Here is a 27,568-nt window from a genome sequence, read left to right as displayed (position 1 = left end):
TTTTGAGGCAAAGACTGAAAAGAACAACTTTACTCAGCACTCATTAGACCACATCTGGAGTACTTGTGTCCTCCTTTGGGGCTTCAGGACAAGAAAGATGTTAATAGAACAGACAAGTTCAGCTGAGGGCCGCCAGGATGATCGGAGCACTGGGGCAGGTGCTCTGGGAGTGGCAGCAGAGGGACCTGGGCTTGTTGAGCCTGGAAGAGAGGCAGCCCTGGAGAAGCCCATAGCAGCCAGTGACTACAAGGAAGCTACTGAGAAAATGCCACCAGCCTCATGAAGGAGGTGCGTGGCAGGAGGAGGAGAGACAGTGAACATAAATTGAAACAGGGCAGGTTCCCATTTGCCACAGAAAAGAGGCTTTTACTATGAGAGTCAAGCACTTGACCAGAGGCGCTGTGTGGTCTCCATCCTTAGAGAAGACTGAGTTGGAGAAAGCCTTGGGCAATGTGATGTTAATTCAGAGCTGGCACTGCTTTGTGCAGGAGGATGACCTCCCAAAGTCCTTGCCAGACTGAAAGGCCCTCTGATCCTAAATGAGGACGGCAGAAGAGAGAGGGACAGCAAGTACGGGGTGAACAAAATGGCTAGTAAAACTCATGTACCTCGTTAAAACCAAATAGTTTGATCTGTTTATTTTACTTAGTAACCGAAAGTACAAAGTGACATGATTGATTCTGACCATGACAATCCCCAGGCTACCACAAAAATTGCAGCTCAACAAAGTTTTGCAGTATGTAATGTTGTAACGCCTTGCACTTGTGCAGAACTCCTATCCAGTGATCTCTAATCCTCTACAAACTCAACTAATGAAGACTCAGTGCAGTCCTTTGAGGCAAAGAATATATTGCTGCTAATTTCATTTCTGCAGATGCAGCTTGGAGAAAATTATCTTGACTGAGGTTGTACTGGGTTTGACTGTAAATTTTTGTGGGGTCAGGGGAACTGGAACACATCAGATGTACTGAGAGCACAAAGCAATGGTCAGCTCTCCACTTAGCAGGCATGGAATATATTTCTTTTTCTGTCTGTCCTGGAGCAGCTGATAAATTGACATTGAGCCTTGTTTTACTGGTGAATGAGTAGTGGATACAAAGTGTGGGTCCCTCAGCTTCCTGCCCACCGTACTTGCAGTTGGAAATAATGGGTATAACCTTAGTGTATTTCTCAGTGATTCTTGACACAGGCTGGCCAGTGCTGTGCAGAACAGATGGAATTACGTCTCCTTTTCCTTTCCAGTCAAAGAAAGGAACCAGTGCAGTTTAATCTACAGAAAGTTAACACCAGACCACACTTCCTAGGTGTGAGCTTTTACTTTAAGAACAACTTGTGCATTACTTGAGCAACAGCAAGTGAATGCTTTTTTATTTATCCACACTTTCTGTATAACAAAGACATCTACTTTAGGTATCAGTAGTTTAAGGATTTATAATCTCATGATCTGTTTAGGTTATTTTATGTCTATCTCTTTACATCATGACAGATTGTTTAACTACTTTGGGAAATCTTTTGCTTAGACCAGTGTACCCGTCTCCACACAAAAATATAGTATTGTGAAAAAGCATAAAATACTTGTGAAATATCTTCTGTTTAACTATGAAAAGACTTTAGGTACTTTATTAATATTTACCTGATAAACACAATTTGAATCTCATCTCTCTTGGCTTTCTGGTTAGGCTTAAAAGTCAAGGAAAAAGATATTCCTGATTCATCCCCTGCAAAAACAATGGGTGCATCATCACAGGTCTTCCTCTGCTGGCAGGCTCTGCCTCCATGCAACCTACCAACATTAAAAGAAGCACAACCCAAGCAGGCGTTCCCCACCATTCAGAGATACAGATCCCCACAGACAGCCATGTGAGTCCACCCAAGAGAGCACTGAGGTTTGGGTTTGGTTTAGTTTTTGTGTCTTAGCTAATCTGACTTTATTAAGCGGGGGAGGTATCATTAGATGAGCTAATAAGGTTGGAAGAAACAAACAGTTCTCCTGGGTGCACAGTCTATTCTCAGAGGCCAAGGTTGATGATAGAGGTCAAGGTTAAAGCAGAAAAGTGAAAAGTAACTGACTGAAGAGCAGGGCTTTTTTTGATCCCAATTTAAAATGCACAGAAGGCAATAACATCCTTGGCATTTGCTTAACTTAAGGACATAATAGTGCTGTTTACCTCTCCTCTTGCACCAAGCAGGAGCCAACATGGGTTGTGTTTTGACTCAACTCTCATGGACAGAATTTCTTTTGTGATTTCAGAGTCTGAGTGATTCTGATCTTGCTAAAATTACCTTGTGCTCCAGTTTCAGCTTTGTCAATCATTACACTAAAATTATCTTGCTCTTTGGCCTGGAAATGGCCTAAAGATGAACACAGGATCCATTTGCTTTATTTTTTGAAGAATAAGACTGCCTTTAAATGTGTAGGTGTGTAGATACAGGGTGAGCATAGCTCCATTTCCTGCCGATCCTTCTTCTGGTTATCTCAGGCAGATCGCTGCTTCTGAAGCTGGATCAACCCTAAGTAGACAGTGTAAGGAGCTGAAATTTGCTGTTTCACACCTGAAGTTACTGTCCTAACCACCAACCTGTTAGATTCAGTTCATTTTGAAATACAAAACCTTAAATGAGCAATGTCCATTTTGTATGTGACTAAATGAAATTTACGCAGAAATGTTCCAACTAGCGCTATTCCTTGAATGATAACACTGTGTAACCAGATTATGAAATGCTGGCTGTGTCCCTAAACTGACAATGGGAAGGTGAACAGAATCTCTTAATTGCTCTTTTATTTCCCCAGTCAACTTCCATTCCCTGAAAGCAGCTAAGTGGTTTGTGCAACTTTTTATTAGAGATGCAACTACCTTTTTAGAACATGGCTTGGGTGCTTGCTTGTTGTCTTAGTTATTTTCATGATCCTCCTTGAGTAGAAAAATAAATCAAGCATTTAATACAGTTTTAAAATTTCATTTGTTTTATAGACGTATTGTGATTTGCCTCAGTTTCCTTTTATATGTAGAAGGGTGTAAACCACTGAAGCCAATGTAACAATCCTCAAGTCTTATACTAATAAAACAGTGTTAAGCCCAAGTAAAGCCAGACTGGTGGTTTCTGTGGGTGGGCTGGCTGGAGCCTGTGCTGGTGCAACGGGGGCAGAAGTCTTTGGGGCTGTCCCAGCCGAGAGCTGTAGCTGTGTTCCCATCTTATTTCCTTCCTCTTGCTTGCCCAATTATTAGGCTTAGTCTTAGGCCTTTGAGAATAACCCTCATTCTCAGCACAAGAGCATGGTGCAGTACTCTTGCGGGGAATGTTACCATCTGGTGTCAGCAATTCTTGTTGTCCCAACTCGTGGAGCAATTCATATTTTCCGGACACACGGGTGGCAGGATTTTCTGTGGCGGATTTCTTTTGTCTCTTTAAACTCTCGTTCTTCATTGCGAGCCTCACGGGCAGCGGACTCCCCAGCCAAAGCACATAAACGTGGAGGGGGACTTTTCCACTGGTAAGCTTTTTACAATAGATGTCTATTATTCAAAATAAGGAAGGCAGTTTTATAAGGCCTGTGAGTGCACATTTCCCAGTCTGCTGCTTCTTAAATTACCAGGAATGCAAAAATAACCAATAGTTTGACCTCTTAAATCACAAATTGGATAGGCTTACCATTAAAGGACATTGTAAATGTGTTTCCCATTATTTAGTTCATTTGGTGTGTTCAGCAGTGAGCTTTTGGATGTTTTGGGGTTTTTTTTAATTCTTTACAGAAATCATATGATAACTTTCTTTCCTGGAGTTTGATTAGGTCCTATGGACCTACAATAAGAGAAACTGAAGACTTTATAATGAAGGTTGGGTAGAGTTATAATATTCTTGCTATAAAAACTGATGGGTGCATGTTATAAAGTATGGTTATCATGAATATAGTGACCTTCATAAATAAGCTCTACGTATCTTTCATATTTGGTTGCTGGAGACAATGATGATACCAGAGAACTGTCCCAAATTGAGACGTACCATACACAGTTTACCAGTTTGCCTAGGAAAGAAATAATTTTCTGTGAAGTTTCTGCAGAAGGTGGGATCTGTAAAAATTCTGCACGTTGGTCTGATCTTGTTCCCAATTTAAATTGATGATGATGTTGTGCACTCCCTGTGGAAGTCCTGTCTGAGCAATGCAAGTATGTATCTGTTTTATTGCATCCTGTAAAGTTCCTGCTTGTCATCCTCGTGTCTCTTCTCATTTTTATTCACTGATTAAGTTTTATCCTTTAGTAGATCTTCATAAGTCATGATTGGCTTCTTAAGAAGCAGAGGTCCATTCACTGCGGACATTGCAGTATGGAAGTAATGAAAGTTAGGGCATTGCTCCGGTTTTATAAAGTGTTTGCAAAAAGCTTTTTATAAGAGCGTTCACAAAATTTTTCTGTCTGACACTGGGCTTGTTTGGAAATATTTTCATTATTTTTATCTTATAAATCTTTTTGTTACTTTTATTTAGAATTTTCCTATCTGCAACTGTAATTAATTGCAAATGGAACAGGAAGGAATTTTACTGGAACAATAAAGTTTCAAATATGTTATTAAAATAAAATTCCTGTGCTTCATTTCAGACTTATCAGGCTCCATATAAGGAGAGAAAATGTGTGTCTTCTAAGTCATATCTGTATTCGGGGTGTGAGTTGGGAGGATATAAAGGTCTGTGTATTGTTCAGACTGTGGTAGGCTTGGTCCTGTGCGCACTGCTTGTGGGTAGGTTGTGATCACATTTTGACTGTAATCAGCCCTGATCCTGCAAAACCTTGAGTAGTTGCCTTTGTTTAGTCAGACATGTGCTAAAGCTTTTGCAGAGTTAGAGCCTGATGTCATACTTGTCTTTCTTGCATCTGTGTCTTGGTTGAGAGGGTAGGTATGAAGTTCCCAACTGACAAGGATGGTGATCTTCCTTACCCTTGCACCTCTCACATGGAGGAGATGTGGCCAGCAGCTCTTAGGCTTGAAAGGAAATAGGTGGCAGCATCACAGCCATGACTACACTTTAAAAATATTCAACTTACATAGCTTAATTGCTACCCAGTTGTCTAGAGGGGCATCAGTGCAAAAGGCGACCTTCTGTTGATTGATCAGGCTCTGAAAGTCCAGTGCATAGGAGCATACAGAAAATTAAGTCCTGATTTTAAAGGATGAAAACAGTTTACCTTTATTTTTCTTCTTGGGGGCATATGGAGTGGCCTGCTGTCAGGCAGAGGAAATGAAAGAAGGATGAGATAGACAACTGGAAGTGCAGGTGGTTTTACTGCTTTTGTGATGAAATTGTCTCCTGCCTTTGATTCTTGTAAGGGGAGCACACAGCACGGCAAACCCCTACTTGATTTCAGTGCATGCAAAGGTAAAATGTGTTTCATTAAAATGTGCTTCTAAATGTGTTTCATTAAAATAAGATTTTGAAAAATACTTAGATGATGACGACTAGATTCTCAAAATTGGTTAAAGAAATGTGCGGAGCATTCTGTGAACAGATAAAATGTCATCTGCAATTCTTTTGATATACTGCCTGTAATATGCACTGTCATCCTCTGTTTTAAGTCTTATCAGTAAAACATATAGAATAAAATTGTTATCAGTAACAGAACATTGTTCTAAAATGACTTTGTCTGTCGAATGAAAGGCAGGACCAGAAATAGATAATATTTAATGGTGCAGCTGCTTTTAATGGAGATATGCAAGCAAAACTCACATAATGAATGTTCCTAAAATTTTGTTGGGCTGTTTCTAACTTTTTTAAGCGAACATATTTGTAGAAGTTGTAGCATAGATAAACCTAAAGGTTCAGGATTCCACCTTAAGTGGTTCCATAGGTTGAAAAGCTACTGATATCTTATGGAGTAGACAACTCTATCTAACAGATCTGTGACCAATTCAGTCTAAGATACTGGATAGAGGAGGCAAATCTCTGAGGTGCATTAAGGAAAGTAGCAGTTTATGTGCATATACAACACAGAAGGCTGCAACAGCAAAACTCCTTTATTTGACTGGGTTTTCTCTATGTGTTTTTTAGTCAAACAATTTGAATTTTCTATTTATTAGTAATTCATTTGGCCTGTACACCCTAGTTACTCAACGTGTTCCCATTGCTTGAAGTGCAGCAAAATGCAAACCAAAAAGACAGCCTGTGACTCTAAGATTTTATCACCTTTGGAAAAGGCAAGGAAAAATGTATGTGCACAGTAGAGGAGAGTAATAAAAGCATATTTGTCTACAGGACAGCAAGTGGTCTCAGCATGCAAGCAACTTAACTCTTGTCAGATTATTTTGGAAGAGTCATCTGTAAAAGAGGGATATGAGCCTTGTGATATGCGTATGCTGAAATCCTGTGTTGTAAATACCAAGGTTTCAATGCAGCCTGGCTACTCAGGTAATAAATCTCACTGGAACACCTTTTTTAGCCTATAATAGCTCTGCCAATGAGTAGAACTAGAGTTTGCTGGCAGCTGCTGAGCATAAGTCTGTTGAAACTAATGACACATGATTAATTAATGCCAGATATGTGCATTGATTCAAATTAATCACACAAGCCTGTAGCTGTATTTGTATTAGGATGTATTTGTTGTTTTGAAACTATTTTCTCTTCGTAGGATCATTGCCTATGGGAGCTTGTGACATACCTGTCTGTGCCCAGTTACACTGCATTTCAAACAATAAGGAAAGTTATGCAGCAGGGTCCTCACCAAGCTGGTTTCCATGCAGAAGAAAAATGGTGAGCAATGGAAAACTGAATGTGCATATGTTGTTAAAATCACATTTCATTAGGGTATTGGCCAAATATCTACATAAATGTTTGCGGTTTTTGTTTGTTTGTTTAAAAAAAGCACTGAGGCAAATATTACAAAAATAATTAGGGTGGTGGGAGAAGGGCCAGGGCTGGAATTTACAGTAGGGAGCCCTAAATAAAGGCATTGGGAATTAGGTTATTGCAGCATCCAAAAGAAGGACAAATGGAAATTAGTTTTTTATGGCCACAACAGGTGAGTGCACTTCAAAGCATGGCACTGATTATATGGAAAGAGTAAAAAAGGCAGGCTGAGGGTTGTCTTCTGAAGCAGAGAATTCCCATTTCAGCCTGAGGAGACCCTTTCTGGTAATATCCCTGGTGGCCTGTGAAGCTTCTCTGTCAGTGGAAATGTCAATAGGGGTGAATGACCTACAGCATCACCTGCCTTTGCTTTCAGTAACAGATGCTAATGTGCAGCATCTTGGTGGATAGAGGGAGGTGTAATTCACACTTCTGCCTCCCAAAGTGATTTTAGCCAAATGTCTGTCATTATCAATACAGCTGTCACACTGATCCTTGTGGGTAAGAGCTAATGGTGGGTCTTCGTTTGCTTTATGGAACTTGTGGGGGGTTTATTGCTATGTTTGTTTTTTATTTTTTAAAGAGACTACTCAACAATTCCCTTTATAGCCAAGCAGCACATTAGTGCGTAGAGTAATAGTGCAATCAAATCCTTCTATGAGGCAGCGGAAAGCAATGCTGCTTTTTTCTAGGAATTTAGCAGCATCCAGTAATCACAGTGATATATGCGAGGTTCATACGTTCTCCCAGGGAGATAAGGCAAGGGAATAATAACAGATGCTAGGCTGGGTATCAGTCTCTTGTGATAATAAAAACAACATTGAAGGTTTCAAGTGGGGAAGGTCTAAATGCAGCAAGTGTTGGAAGATCTGGTTGAAGATTAGTCTTAAACCTCACGTGGGGGAAAGGGAGGTGAAATCTTTTTCATAAATCATCCGGATACTTAATTTGATATCAAACATGAACCTTAACATGTGTCATATAATCTGGTTTAATACACATGGGTCTTATTAAAATAGTGTGAGCCAAGGACTGTGCTGATTTACACAAGTTTGAACAAGTCCATCGCAAGGCAGAAAATGTACCTTAATCTAGAGTGCTTTCATTTAGAGATAGAATGTAGGATGTTTTTAGAAATTCTAGTAGTTTTCCACATTAAGGGGCTGATCCAGTGCCTGATGGTGTTGTTGGAAAGATTCCTATTGCTTCACAAAGGGAAACCCATCCCCTGAGAAGCGGGTGGTTATCTGAGGCATGGTGATTAGGCAGAAAGAGAAGCACCGATGGAGCAACTGAGACCCCTGAGTCCAAACCTGGAGCTGCTTGATACTGGGGTATAAAGCTGGATGCTGTCAACCCCTTTCCCTGTCCCTTTCTTCCCTGTTCCTTTCCCTCTTTTCCTCTTCTTCCTTTCCCCTCTCCTTTCCCCTCTCCTTTCGCCTCTCCTTTTCCCTTTTTTCTCTTTCCTTTCTTTTTGTTTTTTCTTGTTTCAGGCCAGATGTGTAAAGGGTTCGGTTCTGAGCAGGGAGAAATAGTTGATGCTTGGAGTAAGCACACCAGTTGTGTTGTAGCTTTGTGACTGGTACCAAAAATCAGCAAGCTGAGCAGATCCCCTCCATGGAATGAGGCTCCTCCATCAGGATTACCAGCCCCACTTCTCCTGTTGTGCACTCGGGGTGGGCTCCAGGCTCTACTTCATCAGTACATCATTAGTTGTCACTGAAAAGATACCAGTAATTACGATGTGCTTAATAGGCTGGCAGAGGAATAGCAACGCACAATGAAAGTGAAGGAGGCAGGCAGCAAAGTATGGTTTGAACTATCAACTATCAGGCAAGCCTTAAAATAGCAAGAAGAATAACTAAATTAACATATACATAGAGAGTCCATTTTTATCTTCCTGAATTTTCTTGCAGTAATTTTGGTATCATTATCCACGATTTATATGGTGTCAGTTAGATCATACTGAAGTCCACTGCGAGATGCGGTGGTTGGGTTTTTTTTCCAGTTAAATAGCTCAAAAGTGTATTTGGGAAGCTAAACAAATAGGCATGCAAGAAGATGTGAGAAACTTCTGAGGCTGAGTGAAAGGGGAGGATCCAATCTGCAAAACGTTCTGAAGCACAAAATGCATGTAAAGTATTTGTGAAGATATGTCAGTTTGTAAAATAGTATCTGTAACAGCTTAAAAATGAAGTGAAATTAAGGAATACAGGAACTGCAGGAATTCCTTCAGGAAGAGAATTGCTGGTTGTGGTTGAATTTAGGAATTTTCAAGCTGCTCTGCTCCACTCAAAGGACAGAAATAAACTTTTGTTATACTCTGACATTTTACAGAATTCCTACAGGAATGCTCATTTAAGCAAACAACAAAAAAAAAAGAATGGATGATGATTCTGGCACACTAGAAAAATCTTAATCTGACCTATGAGAAAAGATTCCTGAAGAAAGCTGGAAATGACAAAGATCTTAATTTAAATGCAGGAAAATTCTGAACTTCTGTGACCGAGGCAGAGGGAACTCAACACTTTTAAAACCATTTCTGTGTTAAAAATACGGATGATTTATTGCCGTTGTTAGACATACAGAAACTTTAATCTTCTGGGATACCAGATCTTTGTTTCTGATTAACCAAAACAAATACATAAAAATAAGGTTGTATCTGTACAATATACCTGATCGGCAGTATCTTTGTCCTGTTTAAACCTTCATATTTTATTTAACTCCGTACATCTTGAAAGTATTTCAGTCCTTTGTACAAATTTTTATGGCACCGAGAGAGTTGTGTTTCCCAAGTGTTAATCATAGTGAATAATTTGTCTTGTGACAGGATATGATCCCACACTTAACCTAAGGAAGGGGTGCAATTTCATGGAATTTTGCTCCAGCTGAATCAGGCTCAAAGCATTGCAAAATTGGACCTTCAGCAAACACTTCACAGTGGCTTTGAACTGGGAGAAAAATAAGAGCTATATTCTGGTATCTTTCCTCCAGCAGAACAGTTTTCTTTACTCCGCAAAACGTGGCTTTAATGAGACTTTCCATAAAGCAAAGTATTAACATCAGGATTATAACAATGTCTCATAAATTTGATCAAAACTTACACACAGAAAGAACAAAGGTGGGTTTTTTTTTTTTTTTCAGATTTAAAACCAAAGCCTTAATTGTTCTACAACAGGGCTGGAACTGCTTTAATCATATCAGTTACTATCGCAGGGAGTCTCGCAAACATCATTCACGTGACTTGCGGGGTAATAGCTCAGTGTGGTTCAAAAAGGCCTGAATGGTACCATTTGGGTAGAGCTAATTCTTCGTAGTTTCTTTCTGCTTAAGTATTTTCATTGAAGTGGTAACAAAACTAAGTGTATTGTATTTAACTGGAAGGTCACTGCCTCAAATAGCTGACTAAACAATCAGTTTTCTCCACCAAAGAGACTGAAGATGAAAATGTCAGAGCATGAGCATAATATATTAGGACACGTTCATTTTAGAAACTTCATTTATTTTGAGTTAGTAAAAAGTGGGAGGAATTACAAGTTCTCCTAAGTAGGAGAGAACATCCATGTAGTACAGGGGTGTCAAACTCATTTTCACCTGATTTCACCCTGATAGAGTAGATTGACCTTTTAAACCAGATTAAAACCCAATATAGCTTGCGTAGTTTTCTTGATTGAAGGAGAAATACAGCAGGTTACATTTCCCTTAGCTGCGTGGCTCCTTCATTCTACCTAGAGTGCTGCCTGCTCTCTTTTTCTGTCTGCATCCCTGTCCAAAATATATGCAATATATACTCTTTAATTCCTTCACAAATACTCTATTCAATGTTAGTATATAACTCCCACTCTGAATCGGTTTACCTGAGTGGCTTTTCAGACACCTCTTTTGGAGGGGTGGGACATGTGTTTGCAGTTTTGGTTTAGAGACTTAAATTTTCTGAAAACACTTAATGTTTTTTCTTATCTGAAAGCAAAGCAATCTTTACACACAGCAAGATCAATGGGAGAACTTTGGTGAAATCACAGAAAATGCAAACATTTGGAAAAAATATAGCAAAAAATAGACTGAGAAGACATAATAATATTTAAACTTGAGTTCAAAGTTCTTTATTTTTAACAGAGGATTTGTAGTACACATTATTTCCAATACCTCTAATTCAGCTTCTGAGAGGTGTTTTTTGGTTTTAGGAGGAGTGTTAAGGCTCTTTTAGTAATTATTGTCCTTGTAATATGAAGCTCACCAACTGGTGAAATCTTGTCTAATGAATATTACATATGAACATGAAAATATATGACAGCTAACAGTTGTAATTAAGGCTCAGTAATTTTTTTTTCACTTCCATTCCACAGTTAAAGATAAAAAGAAACAAATAAGATGCTGAAGGTATTCTATTTTATGGTGGCTGTTAGAGAGCAGGGAACCTTGCAGATTCCATTTCATGGGATGAGAAAACAGCAGTGATTGCCTGTTTGCAAATAGTGTGTTCAGACACTGGCCTTGATTATTTATTCATGTTGATTGTGTACCCAGTCAGGTCTGTTCAGAGGATTAATTCTTAATTTTTTTGAGCGTAAATATCTGGAGAATCAGATCCACTGAATAATAATTTTACTCCCCTAAAACTGATTTAATTGGTGACAGAGTTTAGTTTATCTAGGTGATTAATTTCACTATTGGTTGAGGGAGAGAAAACAGCTACATAGTAAAAGTACAAGTTGATCTCAATTGATCTGACTCTTATTCTTACAGAATACCTTGCACAGGAATTTGATTTGTGTAGAAATTCTGTGTTTTCCTGAATGTTTAAATGGGCAATTAATCCTAAATACATATCTCTTTTCTTGGATTTTGAAAGGAGTAGTTATGTGCTTGATGTAATGCCCATGCTTAGTTGCACTAAACCCCTGTACTTCAATTGACTATAATTTTAAGTAGTAAGAAATATTACTCAAAATTTCTTTATTTCAATATATCACTGAAAACGTGATCTGTAGAAAAAGATTTTAAGTAGTTTACTGTGTGGATTTTACAAGTTCATTACGTTACAACTGTTACTTATCACCCTAATCATGCTGTAATGAAACTTGATAAAAATAGCAGAGACAAAACAGTCCAGTCTTTAAAGATGCTCATTGTCGTAAGTGTAAAGATTTGCTCTTTATAAATCCACACAGTTACCATTTGGTACTTATTTCACATTCAAATATCTAACTTTCAGACCTTGCAATTCTTAGGCAAAATCTCATCAGTTAAAAAATCTCTGGCTACAAAATACATTAAATCCATACATATACTTCCGGTGTTTACGTGTGAAAACTACTACAAACACACACTCATACAAAGAAGATAATGCACAACTTGGGGAGTCATACTATAGAGCCATTCAAAAAATGTAGGTCCTCTTGAAGGAAAAAAAGGTTACAAAATTTACTAAAGATTAAAGAAAGTTATCCTGGAAGTCTAAGTTCTAGGGCTGAGGAGCAGAGGAATTGCTTTTGGTGGATGTATTTTTCTTAATTTGCATTCACTGTTGAAGTATTTATCAAACATAAAATCTAGATAACTCAGGAATTTTATAGCAGAGTAGTAATCTCATTGCATTTTTATTAGTGTTTCTTACTAATGCTGAAATTAAGGCGTATTAACGTTGACTTAGTAAAAATCTGCATGCGCTATTTTAAGAGATATAAAGCATTCTAAATACAAAGCTAAATAATTTGGTTTATTTTACTATTTTTTGTTACACATAATTAAAATTCCTCTCCGTAATTGTACTCTTGAACACTTCTTCTATATGCTTAAATGGTTGGTGGAGAGATTTACGTTTGTTATTTATACTCTACATGCTTTTCCTGAATTGTTTGTCTAAATTATGTTAGATGCAGTTTACTATTTTCAGTGGGGTAAGCCATATATCATCATATACATACATATATCATCAGTTCAGTAAAGTTAACAATTACTTTGTTGGTTTCACAGTGGTTCAGCATGCAGACAAGAGAACACTAGAGCACAATTTTACCGTGAATGTGAGCAGCTAAAGTCTTTATCACATAAATCCATTGCGCGCCTTCTGAGCTCATGCTTCAGCCTCTTTTCCCGCTCCAGCAACAGTTTTATTCTTGCTTCTAATCCTAAACTGAACCTCTGTTGATGGCTGGTTGTTGGAATTTTTATTTTGCTTAAAATGATCATGTTGGGGGAATACCGTCAGTTTACATGAGCTTAAATTTTGACCTGTGGTTTATGTCCCAGTGTTACTACTTCTGCTTGAGGCGTAGAACTGAGGATTAGAAAAGCCTCAATTGGGAGGGAAGAACATTCCTTTGGACAAATAGGTTGTCCGTCTTTTTGCTTCTCTTATTTAACTTGCAAAAATGTCATTGAAAGCACTTAACTCTCAAACTTTTTTCAAATAGCACTGTATTAGAACATTACTTTTAAAAAATGCAGCATTGAATCCACTTGGCCTCTGGATATGGAGTCGGCCAGCAGTTCTGCAGCAGGACTTCGCTACGAAGCCTTCCTTTACGTACATTATGTTGCAGCATAAATGAGGCTTTGCATAACCATCCTTTGGCATATATAGCAGCACAGAGCACTGAAATAAACTCTTCTCTAAACTTGGTAAGGCAGTAAAAAATACTTTTCCTGTAGCTGCTTCTGCGTTGGAGGCATTTGTAAATTTGGAACAAAAAGCTTCTTTAGGATTAGATCCAAACAGATAACAGATTATAATGTTGCTTAAAAAAAACAAACCCATTTGTAACACAGTTGCCAAGTTTGAGACAGAGCCCAGTTAAACCTATTTAAGTCCTCTCTCATATATCATTAGAGATTTCCCATTCAGAATCTCTCCATTAATGTTATTTATGGACCATTCAAAGTAATATTATTTTATGTTTGGGGGAAATAAAACTTTGGGGATTAAATATTTTACTTGTCAGTGTTCATTACAGTAAATATATTTTTCCCTAGCTAAATCCTAGAGTTCTTAAGATAATAGCTTGCACTTGTAAATACTTGTATCTGTGACCCTGATCTCTCTTTTCTCATCAAAAATGAAATAATTATATTTCACAAATAGGTCAGCCAGCCAACCTTTGCTACATTGTGCCACCAGTTCTGTTTCAGTTTTGCTGTAACCCGAAGCTGACATTTTATAGTAAAATCAAGAACACAGCTATGAAGAATTGACTCCTGCTAGCAAGTTGCTGGCTATGACTTTATAAAAGCAGAGATAGATTTGATTCAGTTACATGCCATTCACACTTGATCAAATCCTGGTGGAGCACAGGTTCACTCGTGGGTGGGACTGGTACTACTGAACACAGTTTCTCCTGGTCTTCACAGATTTCAGAGCAGCAGTGGCTGGCCTGGCTCCAGGAGTCATCATCCAGCTCAGTGTTTTTGTAGGGAAATCAGTTATTCCAGCTCCAGCCCTTTTAGTTATGGTCACCTCTGTTAAGGATTAAGTGACAGTTTTTGTTGCATTATTTTTGCCTGTTATGTATAATTATTTTCTATTTCTGTCAGAGACACCCTGAACAAAAATGTAGGTGCTTGTGTTGTGTGGGACAAGACCAGCAACCTTTGTGTGTCCAATGTATGTAAGAGTTATTGTATATGCATGAGTTTGTACATGCAGATCATCCCTGCAGGGTGTTTCTGATGAGTCCAACAAATCCAGCGTGGGACTGAGTCTCTTGTCACCGTGTGGGGTTCATGTTGATGTACAGAGGAGCCTCAGCACACGCCGTGTGTGCTGCACTCCCTGCACGGTGCATCGTGCCTGTGCATGATCCACGGTGCTGGGCTGTGTGTGAGCAGCAGGGATTTCTTTAGGGCTCAGTCTGACAGCGGAGAGCCAACTGAGCACCAATGTGCCTCCAGTTTCAAGTTCAGTTTTTTGTCCATTCTGTAGTACAACACATTTATCAAATAACAAGTAATGAATGGGTCAGAAAAGCCTTTCCAAACTACATATATAAGCAGAGAAAGAAGATATGTTTAATCCCATGATTAATCATTCGATGCAAAGAACCTGTGCTCAAAACCCAACAAAGTGCAGGTTGCTTTATTGATGTGAAGCAGATCTGTGACAGTGCACAGTTCAGGAACAGAGAAATATAAATTCTAGATTGATTTTACATTATGCAGGTTACTGGGAGGAAAAACTATTTGAGCTGGATAGAGATCTTTCATCTGTTATGTTACTATATATAAGATTTTTTTTTTTCCTTTGCATACTGTGAATGTATTTTGCATCATGACATAATACATTTGCGTTGCTGTGGAAACACAATAATGTTATTTTCGTCGTCCTAGGAAACACAGAAACAACACCTGACAGCAGCTGTCATACCCGTTTGGATGAATGATCGTTTTCTCTTCTGTCCAACAAAATCTTCCATTCCCAACCGTACCTGAAATAGCAGAAGTTCTTGTGACTATTATCGTTACCTTTAAGTATCCATTCACACAAAATGGGACACACATTTCATGCATGAAAATAGTCTCTACCATAAGGGCTTTTCAGTCTATGGCACTGGTCCAGCAAGTCACTTTTGCCCTTGCTTAACATCAAACCTGTGAGAAGTCCCACGGAAATCCATGGGACAGCTCATGTGCTTAAGCTTAACTACACGCGTAAGTGCTTTGCTGGACTGCTGCCGAACTAAGAGTAAATGACTGGTCCGTGGTTCAAAATGCATGTTTGAGATCTGAGAAAGCTTGCGGCTATTGGTTTTGCTTTTAAAATGAGAGACGATGTATTAGCTATCTGTGAGCTTCCATGTTTCGAACAATGCAGTTGTGAAGGAAAATTTTATCATTTGGGGTGAAAAAAGAGTTAGAAAGTAAAGTTGAGGGGCAGTTGTACACAGGGCAACAGGATGCCCTATACCATGGGAATAATGCATATGTGTTTGTGGGGTTGTGGTGGTTGTCTTCTGGGTGTTTCAGCAATAATTCAGTTTTTGTCTTTTCTGCTGCTGTTCTGTGAAAAGGGAAGCAACAGGCTAACATTATTACGTTATTAATTACCAGTGTAGTTCCATGTGTAATTTCTAGCTTTTTGACCATATGCAAAGGTATAGACAGAGCTTTGATTTTTGTTGCCTGTATCCCTATAAAATGTTTTCATGGAATCCTATCAGTGAATAATTATCTTAACTTTATAAAAAAACTTAGATTGATTTTATAATACTGTGTGCAAATGTCGAATGTGTAAATATAACTCCTGAGTAAAATCAGGTTCATACTCTGTTACACCTGGATAGGAAACAATTTCTTTGCTTGGACCGTAGATCTGTCTCTCATATACTCTTGCTCATATGTCCATATATACTTATGACTGTATTTGAATGCCTGTGGCAAAAACAAAAGCCAAGCATTTCAGCATGTAAGAATACCTTTAGTCTGTATTTATATATGGACCAAAGCTCCTGGAAGAAAAAGTTGATAGGTTCAACCATGAGTCCAATATAATGATAAATTTTGACTCCTTATAGATTACTTAGTGCTGAAAGAAAAAAATACCCTGAAATCCTGCTGACCTTTTTCCCAAAGGGCCTGGCCCCAGTTACTCCCAGTTACTAGCTCCATATATATTACTGTCAGGAAAAATAACTGCTTTTTATTCTGTGCAAAGCTTTGCAGTTTACCCAAAGTAAAGTCTGTGTGTGAGAAATAGAAGCAGGCAGCAGGGAGAGGGAGCAAAGAGGAGTGGCTGGACTTGTACTTCAGTAAATGGTTTCTTTTTCTTTCTGGAAGTCACTTCTTCCCTTATTATTGTTCCAGTTGTTCTTTCCCTATAACCATTGTCATTTCTTGCTTGCTGTAAGATGAGCTGTGTGTGAAATGGAAGATGGACCCATGCAGTAGCCCAAATATAATTCTTGGAAAAAATATCAAGTGTCTCCAGGAATAAGTATTTTTCATTTGAAACAGCGTTTGGTGGGGCCTTCATTCAGGTAAACTGACCTTGAAAGGGAAGAAAGGAGAAATGGAGAAAGTGGTTAATAAAACCTGTAATTCTTACATGTTTTATCTGGTGGAGGAAGGGCATAGTTGTCTAATTTTTCAGAGATGGCTTGGGTGTGGTGGACACTTCTGGCTTCATTCTTAGTGGATGCAGCATTGGGTGTCCATAGCACGCAGAGCAGCACATCTGCATTTTCTGGCCCAGGATAGTTTATTTCATGACTACATCCATTTGGGGGGAGTAGAGAGAGAGTGAATCTGCTCTTTAAGTGAGGGAATTCAATGAAACGCTCGTGCCAGAGTTGTTCTGCACTGAGCACACAAGCTGCATAATGCTCCAACCATATAACTGAGAGCTGACTGCCGTTCTCTTCCATATTAATTTATGTAGGTTTCTTCATTAATGCTTTGTTTTTTTGTTGATTCTGGATGATGTTTCCTAGTGTGGACTGAGCAGTTTGCCAGCAAGGCTAAATCCATTGTTAGGCTTATGATGCATGTACCGAAGTGGAAATCCAGACAGCCCTGAAGCTAAGGGCAAAATCATTGGGCTTCAGTCGATGCTTCAGTTACACTGAGATGAATTTAATCTCCTGTTAGCTTCAAGGGGCTTGGGGCACACATCCCTAGAGATTATTTACTTGCTTTTTCCTGCTGACTGTCAGTAACTTCTCTCTGATTTGTTTTCTCTCTTTTGTAGCTTAACATCATTACTGTGCTGTCCCACAGGATTCCAGCACTTTCAGTTTATCGAGAAACAAGGAACTCTCTTTGTGTCTTTCAAACCTCTCCTTGAAACAACTTTCTTCTGTACAAAACTTCCACAGTAAATCTGTTTCCATCTGTGGTCTTATACTCCTACTTTAGGGTTTTTTTACATTTATCTAGTGAGTGAGATGTGACAGCAGTTTTGATTGTAGTGTCTTGAGGCATAAGTCTCTATCTTGCTTCTTGCTGAAATACTAGGTACAGTTACATTTCTCTGCTCTCTTTATTTCTTGTTTCTTTGATTTTCCATAAAAGCAACTCCCAGTGTCAGATCATTATGACAATCAACACATAGTCTATAAAAAAAAAACATATCCTAAGAAAGGGTTGGTTTCCATTGTAATCAAAGGAAGTCTTTAGTGCCTTGTATGGGCATGAATCAAGATCCAAGATTTTTATGATCTATAACCTTTACAATAGTAATAGAGGATGTAAAAAAATACCATTTTAGCCTCTGTAACATTTTGCTTTTGTTTTTCTTTTTGAGTGGATGACAAAGATTATAACATTGAAAACAACGTAAGCATAAAACTGAAAAAACCCCATCATAACCAACACCTGACACATAGTTCTGAGCTGATGCTGTCAGAAAAGTGTCAGGAAAGTTTGGTATTCGTATTTTGTTCACCAAAATTACTGTACAGCTATATCACACTGAAGTGCATGCTGGTATGTTCTTTGGCTTCATGAAAAGGTGTGTTTCCTTTGTGGGTATTTATTTGTCCTTGAAGTAGTGAAAATGAAGAGTGCCTCTTGGGTAACTGATTTTTACCCAGCTGTGATCTTACTCCCTTGCAAGGTTCCTCTCATCTCTGTTTCTTTCCACACTGCCAAGTAGCGTGTCCAGTAGAAGTGGACTTGTAGAACAAACCGGTGTTGAGGATCTGATGGCCACAGTTTAGGGGGCAGAGTTACTGTGAACAAGCTGTAATTTGCTCGTATAGACTGAATGCCCGTTTGCAGCTGGAGTACATCTGCCACTTCACTGTCATCCAAAAGGAGTCCAGGTTGTTCTCAGATGTGAACTGAAGCACAAGTAAATGCTTCAAAAGCCTGCTCCTGAGTCAAACCATGTAATGGATGTGCGTATGAAAACTACGCAGACACACCACTTTTTGCCTTAGAGAAGTACTTTCTGGTAGGATTTCTTTAGTTCCATCCTCTTTCTCTTCCCATCCCCACCTCCCCTCCCATCATGTTACTGTCACCTTACTGTGTAATTCCTTTGCTGGTCTTTTCTCAACTGATTTGGGTAAGAACCTTACCCTTTACCATAAAAAAAGAGGCATTTTTAATGTATGGCAGAAGATACATGATCTGTTACATCATTGTTGCTCATGCAAACACATATTTCTAGTCTGTAAATTGATCTTCTTAATTAGAAAAGCACCTGTTTCTATTTTCCTGTGTTCACTGAATTTTTTTTTGTGATTAAGATCACCATTAATCCATACGAGAACTTGACTAGGTATTATGTTGATGAAATACAATCAATTTACAGGCATTTAAGTCTCACACGTATTGAGGACAAGGTTCTGTTATGATCATAAAGAAGGTGGATGTGTTTGCTAGGTAAATGGATTGGAGTACAAGACACCCTAAAACTTTGTTGGATATTTATTAAAATTGATTAAGTTATTAACATAACATACTATTAAAATAGTTTATTAACCTTCATGTAGTTTAATATCTTATGCATTTATTATCTAGATATTAACATAACACAATATATTAACATAGTTTATTAAACTATAGTATGTTTTATGTAGTTTATATAGTCTAAATGTGAGCACTATGCAGAGCAAAAAGCAGATCTGCAATAAAATGTAATGGTGATAAGCAAAAGGACAAGTTTAAATGAAGGAAAACTTTATGATTTGCACATGTAAGAGTGAAGCAATATGTTCAGTGACCAGAGAATATGAAGGACAGCTTAGAAAAGTGCTGTTGCTGAAAGAAAATTTAAGCAAACCAACAGACCCCAGTGTCTTCAGCCTGAGACTGGCAGGAGAGCTGCAGCTTGTCTTCATTTTCTCTGGCTATCTCTTTCTTCTACAAGGTCGTGGTTTTTTCTGTCCCTCCTGTACCTTGGGAGTTAGTAAATGAAGTATCATCTTGCCCAAGGGAGAAGCAACCTGCCATATCTAAAATGAAGAAGAGGGGATCGTGGATGAATTAGCAGTGATGAGCTGAAGGCACAGTTCTTCCAGATGAGTTTAACATTTGGGCTACTTACCAGCGTGGATGTGCATTTACAGAAATGCAGCTAAAGGCATGATCACCTGGGGACTTAACAGGGTTTTACTCATAGAAGTTTGGCCTGACAACAGGTTGATTTGGGTCAAGTGTTTGTCTTGCAGGTCATACAGGTAACTCATGAAAGTGACAATGACCAGGCTTGCTAATTGGAAGGTTCCAAATATGGCAAAGTGTGTGAAGGCATGGGTCTTGCCATTCTCCTGTCTCAGGGTACCCATCTTTGTGTTTCGCGGTACCTTGCTGGTCTCCACCTAATAGCCAGGAAGCAGCTATTAGCTTATCATTATAATGAAAATTAATGTGGAATGAGAATAAACAATACACTGTGGGACTCATTATTTGTCTTCCAGATGCAGGAGGTGAAGAAAATTTGGGAGTTACTGTTTACCTTACAAATACTCGTATTCTAATGGCCACAGTCCAGGCCCTGACTAACGCTTTTGAAATGCCGAGGACAGAAGTTAAACAGGCATCTAGATCCTGGACCCCACTAGGGAACCCCTGATTAGCACGTGGAGGGCAAAAAACAAGGGAAGTGCTGAAAATTGGAACCTGGCCAAGAGCATAAAACCCACAGGACTTGTGGCTCTTGCAGGTACTAACAAAGAGATGGTGTCTGTAGGAGGGTAAAAGAGACAGTTCAGAGAAGGCCAAGTCAAGAAAGCAGAAGACTGAGGGGGCAGATGGAGGGGTCTGGCACGGAAGGGTTTGCTGCACATTTCAGTCCTGGCTTAGGGAAGGCGGATGACTGAGCGATGGATCTGCACTGACACTCGCTGATACCGGCACCTCAAGCATCGCTGTGTAGGATCATGCAGGAGAACGATGGTCGATGCAAATGGAAGCCCTGGAGAGCTGTAAGTGCCTGTTCAGAAAGCGAATGGGTGAGAACATTACAAAACCTGGCCAGCGCTGCTGGGAGTTTGTTTTATAGCTTTAGTGAAGGAAGTTTCCCATGTTTCCAGAATGCTGTGCTCCTCTCATACAGTCTAATTTTTCATTATGCGTCTTCCAGAGATTTCTTCAACAATCTGGCAAACTCTGGTGATTTTTGGGCAAAAGCTCTGTAGCACTCTACTAATCTTTGGCTTTACTCGACATATGTTTAAAAGTAGGTTATTTTTAAGTTTCTGTAGTAGAAGAATATGCCAATAAGTGTATCCCTGGCACAACTGAGATCCATCTGAGGTGTTGCTATAATTATGTTAAAAAGATTGTATGGATCTTTGAGTAATTATTCAGTGTAAAAACACCAGAGAGCAACAACATGCAGGAGTTTGGGACAAATGAAAATCTGGGTTGTAGTCTATTTTTTTAGGTTTGTAAGAAACCCAAGTATTGTAACTGTACTATCTGAGTAGTAAGGAGAAATTCAAAGAGAAAAGGTAGTAAACATCAGAAATGGAAGCATCTTACTAGGCCAGGAGTGAAGAATTACAGCCTGTGTTAGGCATATAGACAGCTCTCCTATTTAAGTCAAATGACTAATGGTATGAATTTGCTATGTGGTGAGACCATGATACTTTCCGTCGGAGCTCAGCTTGAGGAAATATCTCATCACTGTCAAAAAAGTCCTGGAGAGAAGGTTTTCTTGCTTTTCTTCTTGCAGAGGTTTTGCCGATTGTGTTATTTATGAGAAACCGGATGAAGTCAGGCACAGTTTGGTGAATACTGTGCGAGTGGTAGGGGAAGAGGCCACCTTGCTACCTTGAAGAGACAGTATATAAATAGACAAAATGGGAAGGGAAGGAATGGAAGGGAAGACTGCAGGACCTCTTCTCCAGCTTGTTTCCACCTCAGGCCTCATTATGACTAAACAAGGTTTGCCAGTTGGACCCAAAGCTGAGCTGAGCTGGGAACTCTACTTCTTGAAATAGGTCCAAGACCACCAACCACCATGCGTGGAGAGCATTTTACCATCACGTCATCAGGACAAGCTGGAGTCCCCTTGGCCATGGCTGGACTTGGATCAGGGTGCTTTGGGTGAAAGGTCATGGGTTTTAAAAGTGGCTTGACAAAGTGCCCCGTTCTTCCCCATTTCTTAATTAACAGTCCTGTCTAGACCCTTCTCACCATCAACTCCTTCACCTCCTTAGCTGGCCAAAGCCTGCGCCTGTCCTCATGCCCCTTAGGACGCTGTTTTTAATTCACAGCCCTGAAATCTGCCTTCCATCAGTCCAGTGTTAGGTTGCTGCATTTTCCAGGCAATAGATAAAAAAATAAGATTGAAAAATGAGTTTAGCATATGACTGTCACGCATCATTTATTTAAAAAAAGAAAAAACTAACTGCAAGGTCCATCTACTGCTTGTTTGCCTTGCTCATCTGGGAAATGGAATTTAAATTACGGCATCAGTTTAGGAGCAGTTTGTAATCCCAGTATAGTGAAGTCATACATTTTTCATGGGATGGGAACAGCAGATCATAAGAGTTTCTGCAGTTAGGCTGATATCAAGTGTGATGGCAAGGTATGCTTTAAAGTATGGTTGTTGTAGGTGGGAATGTACAGCCACAGCTACAGCAGCTCTGCTGTGTCTGGGAGAAAACACTGTGGTGCTGTCATCTGCTTGCGTGCATTTGCAGCTTGAAAAGATGGAATAACTTCCCAGAGCCTGTAACAGGCTCATTGTTACGCAGAGTATGTGGGTTTTCACTCTTGGTTTCATACAGAATTTTTCTACCGTCTCTTTGATTTGCAAACTCCCATTTTTTTCCCACCTTACCCATAACAGGTATGCTTTCTACTTTAAGCTCTCTGAACACAGGGGTTCCATGGACCACAAGCTGAAAACTGTTGTGTGAGGCAGGATAGTGCTGTGTTTTCTTCTTGCTTTTGTGTGATGCTGATAACAAACAGAACGAGGAACATTACAATCAGTTTCTCATTGCCAGTGTCACCCTCCTAAGAATGGGAAACCATTTCTATGATGGAAGCTTAGACAGGGAGGGCTGCAGTCTACACTTCTTGCTATGGCCTGAGATGCAGCACTAACAGTGAACACTTTGCTATTATAAAATATATATTTTATCTAGACCTGACAAAACATTAAAAAAAAAAAAAAAGACAAAAAATGTTTTCTACCCTCAAATAGAAGCAGAGAAAGAAAACTAAACAAATTTTTCCACGGGTCTTCCTACCAGCTTTAGTTCTGATGAGCTTTAAAATACAGCATTTATTTGTGTGTCTCCACAGGTACTAATTTCAATGTCAACAGAGCTGATATAGGCATTGAACTGCTGATCACTTTAGCAGTTACTGTGTCTGTCCCAAACACTCCCACCAATTCCCCTGGATGCAAAAGCCCCAGGTGTCCCTAGTACAGCTGTCAGAAACCTCCCACTTCTCGCAGGCTGTTCTATAATGCTAACACATGCTTTCAGCAAAAAGGACAGTCATACAAAGGCTGATAAGAAGATTGAAAAGCTTTCAGTGTAGAAATAGCTTGATGAGGAGCAATTAGTAGGTCTCCTTCATCTGGCAAGGGAAAAACAAAAAAAGATAAGCCAGATATATTTAAATATGGAACATGCCACTTCAAATTCAGTTCAGAAAAGATACTGAAGTGCTGGAGCAGGTCCAGAGAAGAGCAACAAGACTGGTGAAGGGACCTGAGCACAAGACCTATGGGGAGAGGCTGAGGGAGCTGGGCTTGTTCAGTCTGGAGAAGAGGAGGCTTAGAGGTGAGCTCAGCACTCTCTAGAACCACCTGAAGGGCAGTTCTAGCCAGGTGGGAATTGGTCTCTTCTCCCAGGCAGTCAGCAATAGGACAAGGGGCCATGGGCTTCAACTCTGCCAGGGGAAATTGAGACTGGAGATTAGAAAGCAATTCTGTGCAGAGAGAGTGGTCAGGCATTGGAATGGCTGCCCAGGGAGGTGCTGGACTCACTGGCCCTGGAGGTTTTTAAACTGAGATTGGACATGGCACTTAGTGCCATGATCTAGTAAATGGACTGAAGCTGGACCAAGGGTTGGACTTGATCTCTGAGGTCTTTTCCAACCCAGTCGATTCTGTGAAATATTATTTAACGTCATGTGCAAGTGGTGCTTTAGGCAAGAGTTCGAGACTGTGTTTAAAAGGGTTAAAGTGGGTAAAATACAGTAGTTTACTATGCACAGGAGTATTGTGATGACCTACCAGTTTCTTTCTGATATGAAGAATTATAAATTTTTGCATTAGTTTACCTTCTCTCAACCTCTCATTTTTTTATAGTACTTCATCATCACCTTCACAGTAATCTTCTTTCTAAAATAGCCAACAAACCCTCGACCCCTGAACCAGCACTCTGTTAATCTTTTCCTCCGTTTCCCATTCCTGCACTGTTGTTACTGTTGATCTCTGAAGTCTCTTCAGTCCTTCATTGAGTGTTTTCTGGTTTTGCTTTTATTTTCGAGGAAAGGTGACCTGTGCCACACAGTGACTCAAGGACATTTGATAACCTGCTGCCTCTGACTTCTGTAGGAGTTTCTGCCTATTGAATCGTGTGCAAATCAGCATCTATAAACTCCAAGTATTTATGTTTCAGAGAGATATTTAGGAAATACGTAACTGTACTGAAAGAAGCAGGAATTTAAACATTTATTTCAAGCTGTTGCAAAGTTCAACTCATGTTTCCTTGATAGTTTGTCTACACGGTTTGTTAGTGCTCAGTAGATATTAGAAACAACTGTTCAGTTCTGCTTTCTTTTACATTTCATGCATTTACTTTGATTTAAATTCTGCAGTTGGGCAGTTAAGAGGTGGAATATTTCTGAAAGAGTCTGCAAATTCTAGCAGTCTATTTTTAAAAAGGCAGAAGTGTGAATTAATAACCAAAAATAGAATTAGATTTTAACTCCTGCATGAAAACTAATTCCCTGTGTTATTTCTAGGACATCTAAAATTACTCTGATAACACAGCCGAAGAGTTCATTAAATGCTTTTCATCGTGTACCAATGAACCTCTTTCTTCAGATGGGGAAGGCAACACTAGGGAAGCTGACGATTATTAAAGGTAAGACACCACTTAAGTAAGTCCATATTCTGTTAAAATGTTTGCATGAAAACACGATTTCTTCCTGTGATTGTCTTCCTGTTAACTTATTCAGAGAAGTTGTGTCACCAGTGGTGCTAATGACAATCAATATATAAATTATACAGCCAGATTTATGGCACCATGATGGAAATAGTCTGTCTGTAAACACTTTTTTTTTCAATAAGTAATTATCACAATGCATTTGGGGTGAAATCCTATTGCTGTACATGCTGAAAGGTATAGAGTGGTGCAATGTGGAGCCTGATGACAATATTGTAGTCTTGGTGTTGCTCAAGCATTGAGGTGAGTTCTACTGAAGCACTTACATATTTTTAGTTTGAATCATTAAGATAACAGTCCCTGTACCACACAAGAGGAGTGCTAAATGATTGCACTCTGTTGTGGGTGACTTTTAGTCTTCAGCATTAAACTTTAGAGAAGAAATTTCTTCTGTACTTATTCCATGCATTGCACAATATGATAAGTAATTGCAATTGTATAATCGTGTAATTCTACAAGAGTTTTTAATAAGTGAATCTCAAAATATTTGAAAGTCGGTACTTAAATAAACACAATGAATTTTGGATCCTGCTTCAAAGCTTCTGAACCTTTTGAATGTATGTTTTGAGCTGTAAATCTTATGAAAACAACCTCTGCAATGGGAATTATTATTGTAAGATTCTGTTTGTTGTCAGGCAGCAGGTAGTGTGAGAGGCATTTTCCCATCTTACTATGGCAGAACTAAAAATCCAGAAGTGCAGAGAAATGACAGTTAATCTGATAAATTCATAGGTTTTGGTACATCTTTTGATCTCACTGAGTGCCGTGGTAGCAGAGGAAAGGCCGCTTGCTTTACAGTTATTGACAGTTATCCTGATGGATTTCTAATGGAGATTGTTTATGGCTTGCAGACTGTTCCCCCCATAAACATTGATCTCCACACAGGTGAGAAGGCAGCTCCAGGATAAAAAGCACTAGCTTCCAAGTAATTATAATGTTAGAACATAACTTAATCCAGTAGTTCTCTAAATTCAATATTTGCCAGTTAACAGTGTGCTGCACTGAGAAAGGCAGCATCACCCTCTTCTGAACTTAACAGAAGAGTTAAATGTTATTTGAAAGAGAAGAGTTAGCTGTTCCTTGTGAGCACATAGATGAGGATTTTATTTTATCCTCCATTATTCTAAAGTAGCATTGCTACAATATCCTTAACTGCTCAGATAGTGACACAAAGACATTGCCCAAATCATTTGAGGTGGATTTTTCTAACACTTCGGGTGGTCATTGGGTTCATTAATGTGATGCATTCCAAAATTCCTGGCAAATTTATTCTAGAACCATATAATTCCTGACGTTGTATGTACCTATATACCTTGATGGCTCCATTAAAAATTACTGTCATTAAGGAAAGAAACTATCTGTGAGCTCTATGCTTACTATTGTACGGTATTATTGAAGGTTTGATTAATTTTTCTTTTAAGTTTGGAAACCTACTGTGTGAATATTGATGAATAACTTGTTTTCAGAAATAAAGAATAATAAAGAATATTTAATATAAATATAATAAAAATAGCTTATAAGGAATGGAAAACAAGAATATACATGCCACAGCAGCCCCACAGGTATATGTTTCTGATTAGTTGACGACTCTTTGGCCAACTTTGATAACAGCAGTTGAGAATTATGGCATGAGTTTTGCCAAAGGTTAAGTAAGATTTATGTCGGGAAAGCTTTTTGTATTAATTATGTATTTTTCCTTCTCCTTTTCTAAACATTTTTTTTCCTGAAGAGAGAAGGAAAAGAAAAGGAAAGGGAAAAGGAAAGGAAAGGCAAGGCAAGGCCTGTATGTTTTAAAATGTTATTTTCGTCTAAAAATTATTTCCTCTGTTTCAGGAAGTTGGTGTGCAGCAAACCACTTCTAAATCAAGTTGCGAGCTGGTACTGTAAAAAACAAACACTTTATTGGTACCAGACGTTTGTAAAGAAGTAATTGACACTCATACTCTAACAATAAGCAATTCCATAAAAAAAACAGGGAGCTACCAGAATAAACAAGTTTGCAATGATGTCCATCCAATGCTGCATATCAATCAGGGTCAGCCCCATCAGTGGTGGTCACAGCTCTGGGGCCAACTGCAGTTCTCCTGCTTTTGTCTCTTCCTTCTTTCTCCGCAGATAGCAGTGGGATCCCCAGCACGGGCAGGCTGTGGTCTGAACAGGGTGTCTGAGGGCTGGCGAAAAAGCCAAAGCCCCTAGAATTGCTGTGGTTTGGATGCGCAGGGGACCAAGGTGAGAGGCACGCTGCTGCCAGGGGGATGCAGGGTCAACACTTCAGCTTTTGGGGGACCAGAATCACTGAGTCAGGCCTCCCCGCTTTGGGTCAATGCTGTGGGGATGTGGCTTAGGAGCACCCAGAGCACGTTTGCCCTTCCTCCATTCTTGGTAATTGCGTGGGATACAATGAACATTAATGGTTTTTGCAACAGCAACTTGTTACATTTTGAGGTAGATTACTCCCTCTGTCCGTCATTTCAAGCTGGTTCTCTCCAGTCCACCCTTCCCACCCCACCAGTTCTTGTGTTTTACCTCCTGTATCACTGCCTTGAGTATCTTGAAAAGCTGACAGAGCAGTACGTTCAGAGGGGACATCTGGCACAGTTCAGCAACTGATAAGTCAAGTATAGTGGAAGGCAAAACACAAGGTAAGAAC

The 27,568-nt window shown here is 39.3% G+C and overlaps 2 long non-coding RNA genes across 2 annotated transcripts; one reads left to right on the top strand and one right to left on the bottom strand.

The window, feature by feature from the left end:
- Window positions 1–6,618: 6,618 nt before the first annotated feature.
- Window positions 6,619–27,179, top strand: LOC139827849 (uncharacterized). The gene is made up of 3 exons (XR_011738917.1): window positions 6,619–6,742; window positions 24,716–24,837; window positions 27,034–27,179. It is a non-coding gene; the product is annotated as an uncharacterized lncRNA (long non-coding RNA).
- Window positions 8,305–12,987, bottom strand: LOC139827949 (uncharacterized). The gene is made up of 2 exons (XR_011739091.1): window positions 12,858–12,987; window positions 8,305–8,557 (listed from the first exon to the last, which is right to left on the bottom strand). It is a non-coding gene; the product is annotated as an uncharacterized lncRNA (long non-coding RNA).
- Window positions 27,180–27,568: the final 389 nt, after the last annotated feature.

The sequence above is a fragment of the Patagioenas fasciata genome, chromosome 4 (genome assembly GCF_037038585.1).
Source record: "Patagioenas fasciata isolate bPatFas1 chromosome 4, bPatFas1.hap1, whole genome shotgun sequence".
NCBI lineage: Eukaryota > Metazoa > Chordata > Aves > Columbiformes > Columbidae > Patagioenas > Patagioenas fasciata.
The sequence above is the reverse complement of the archived record's forward strand: the minus strand, read 5'-3'. Positions and strand labels throughout refer to the sequence as shown.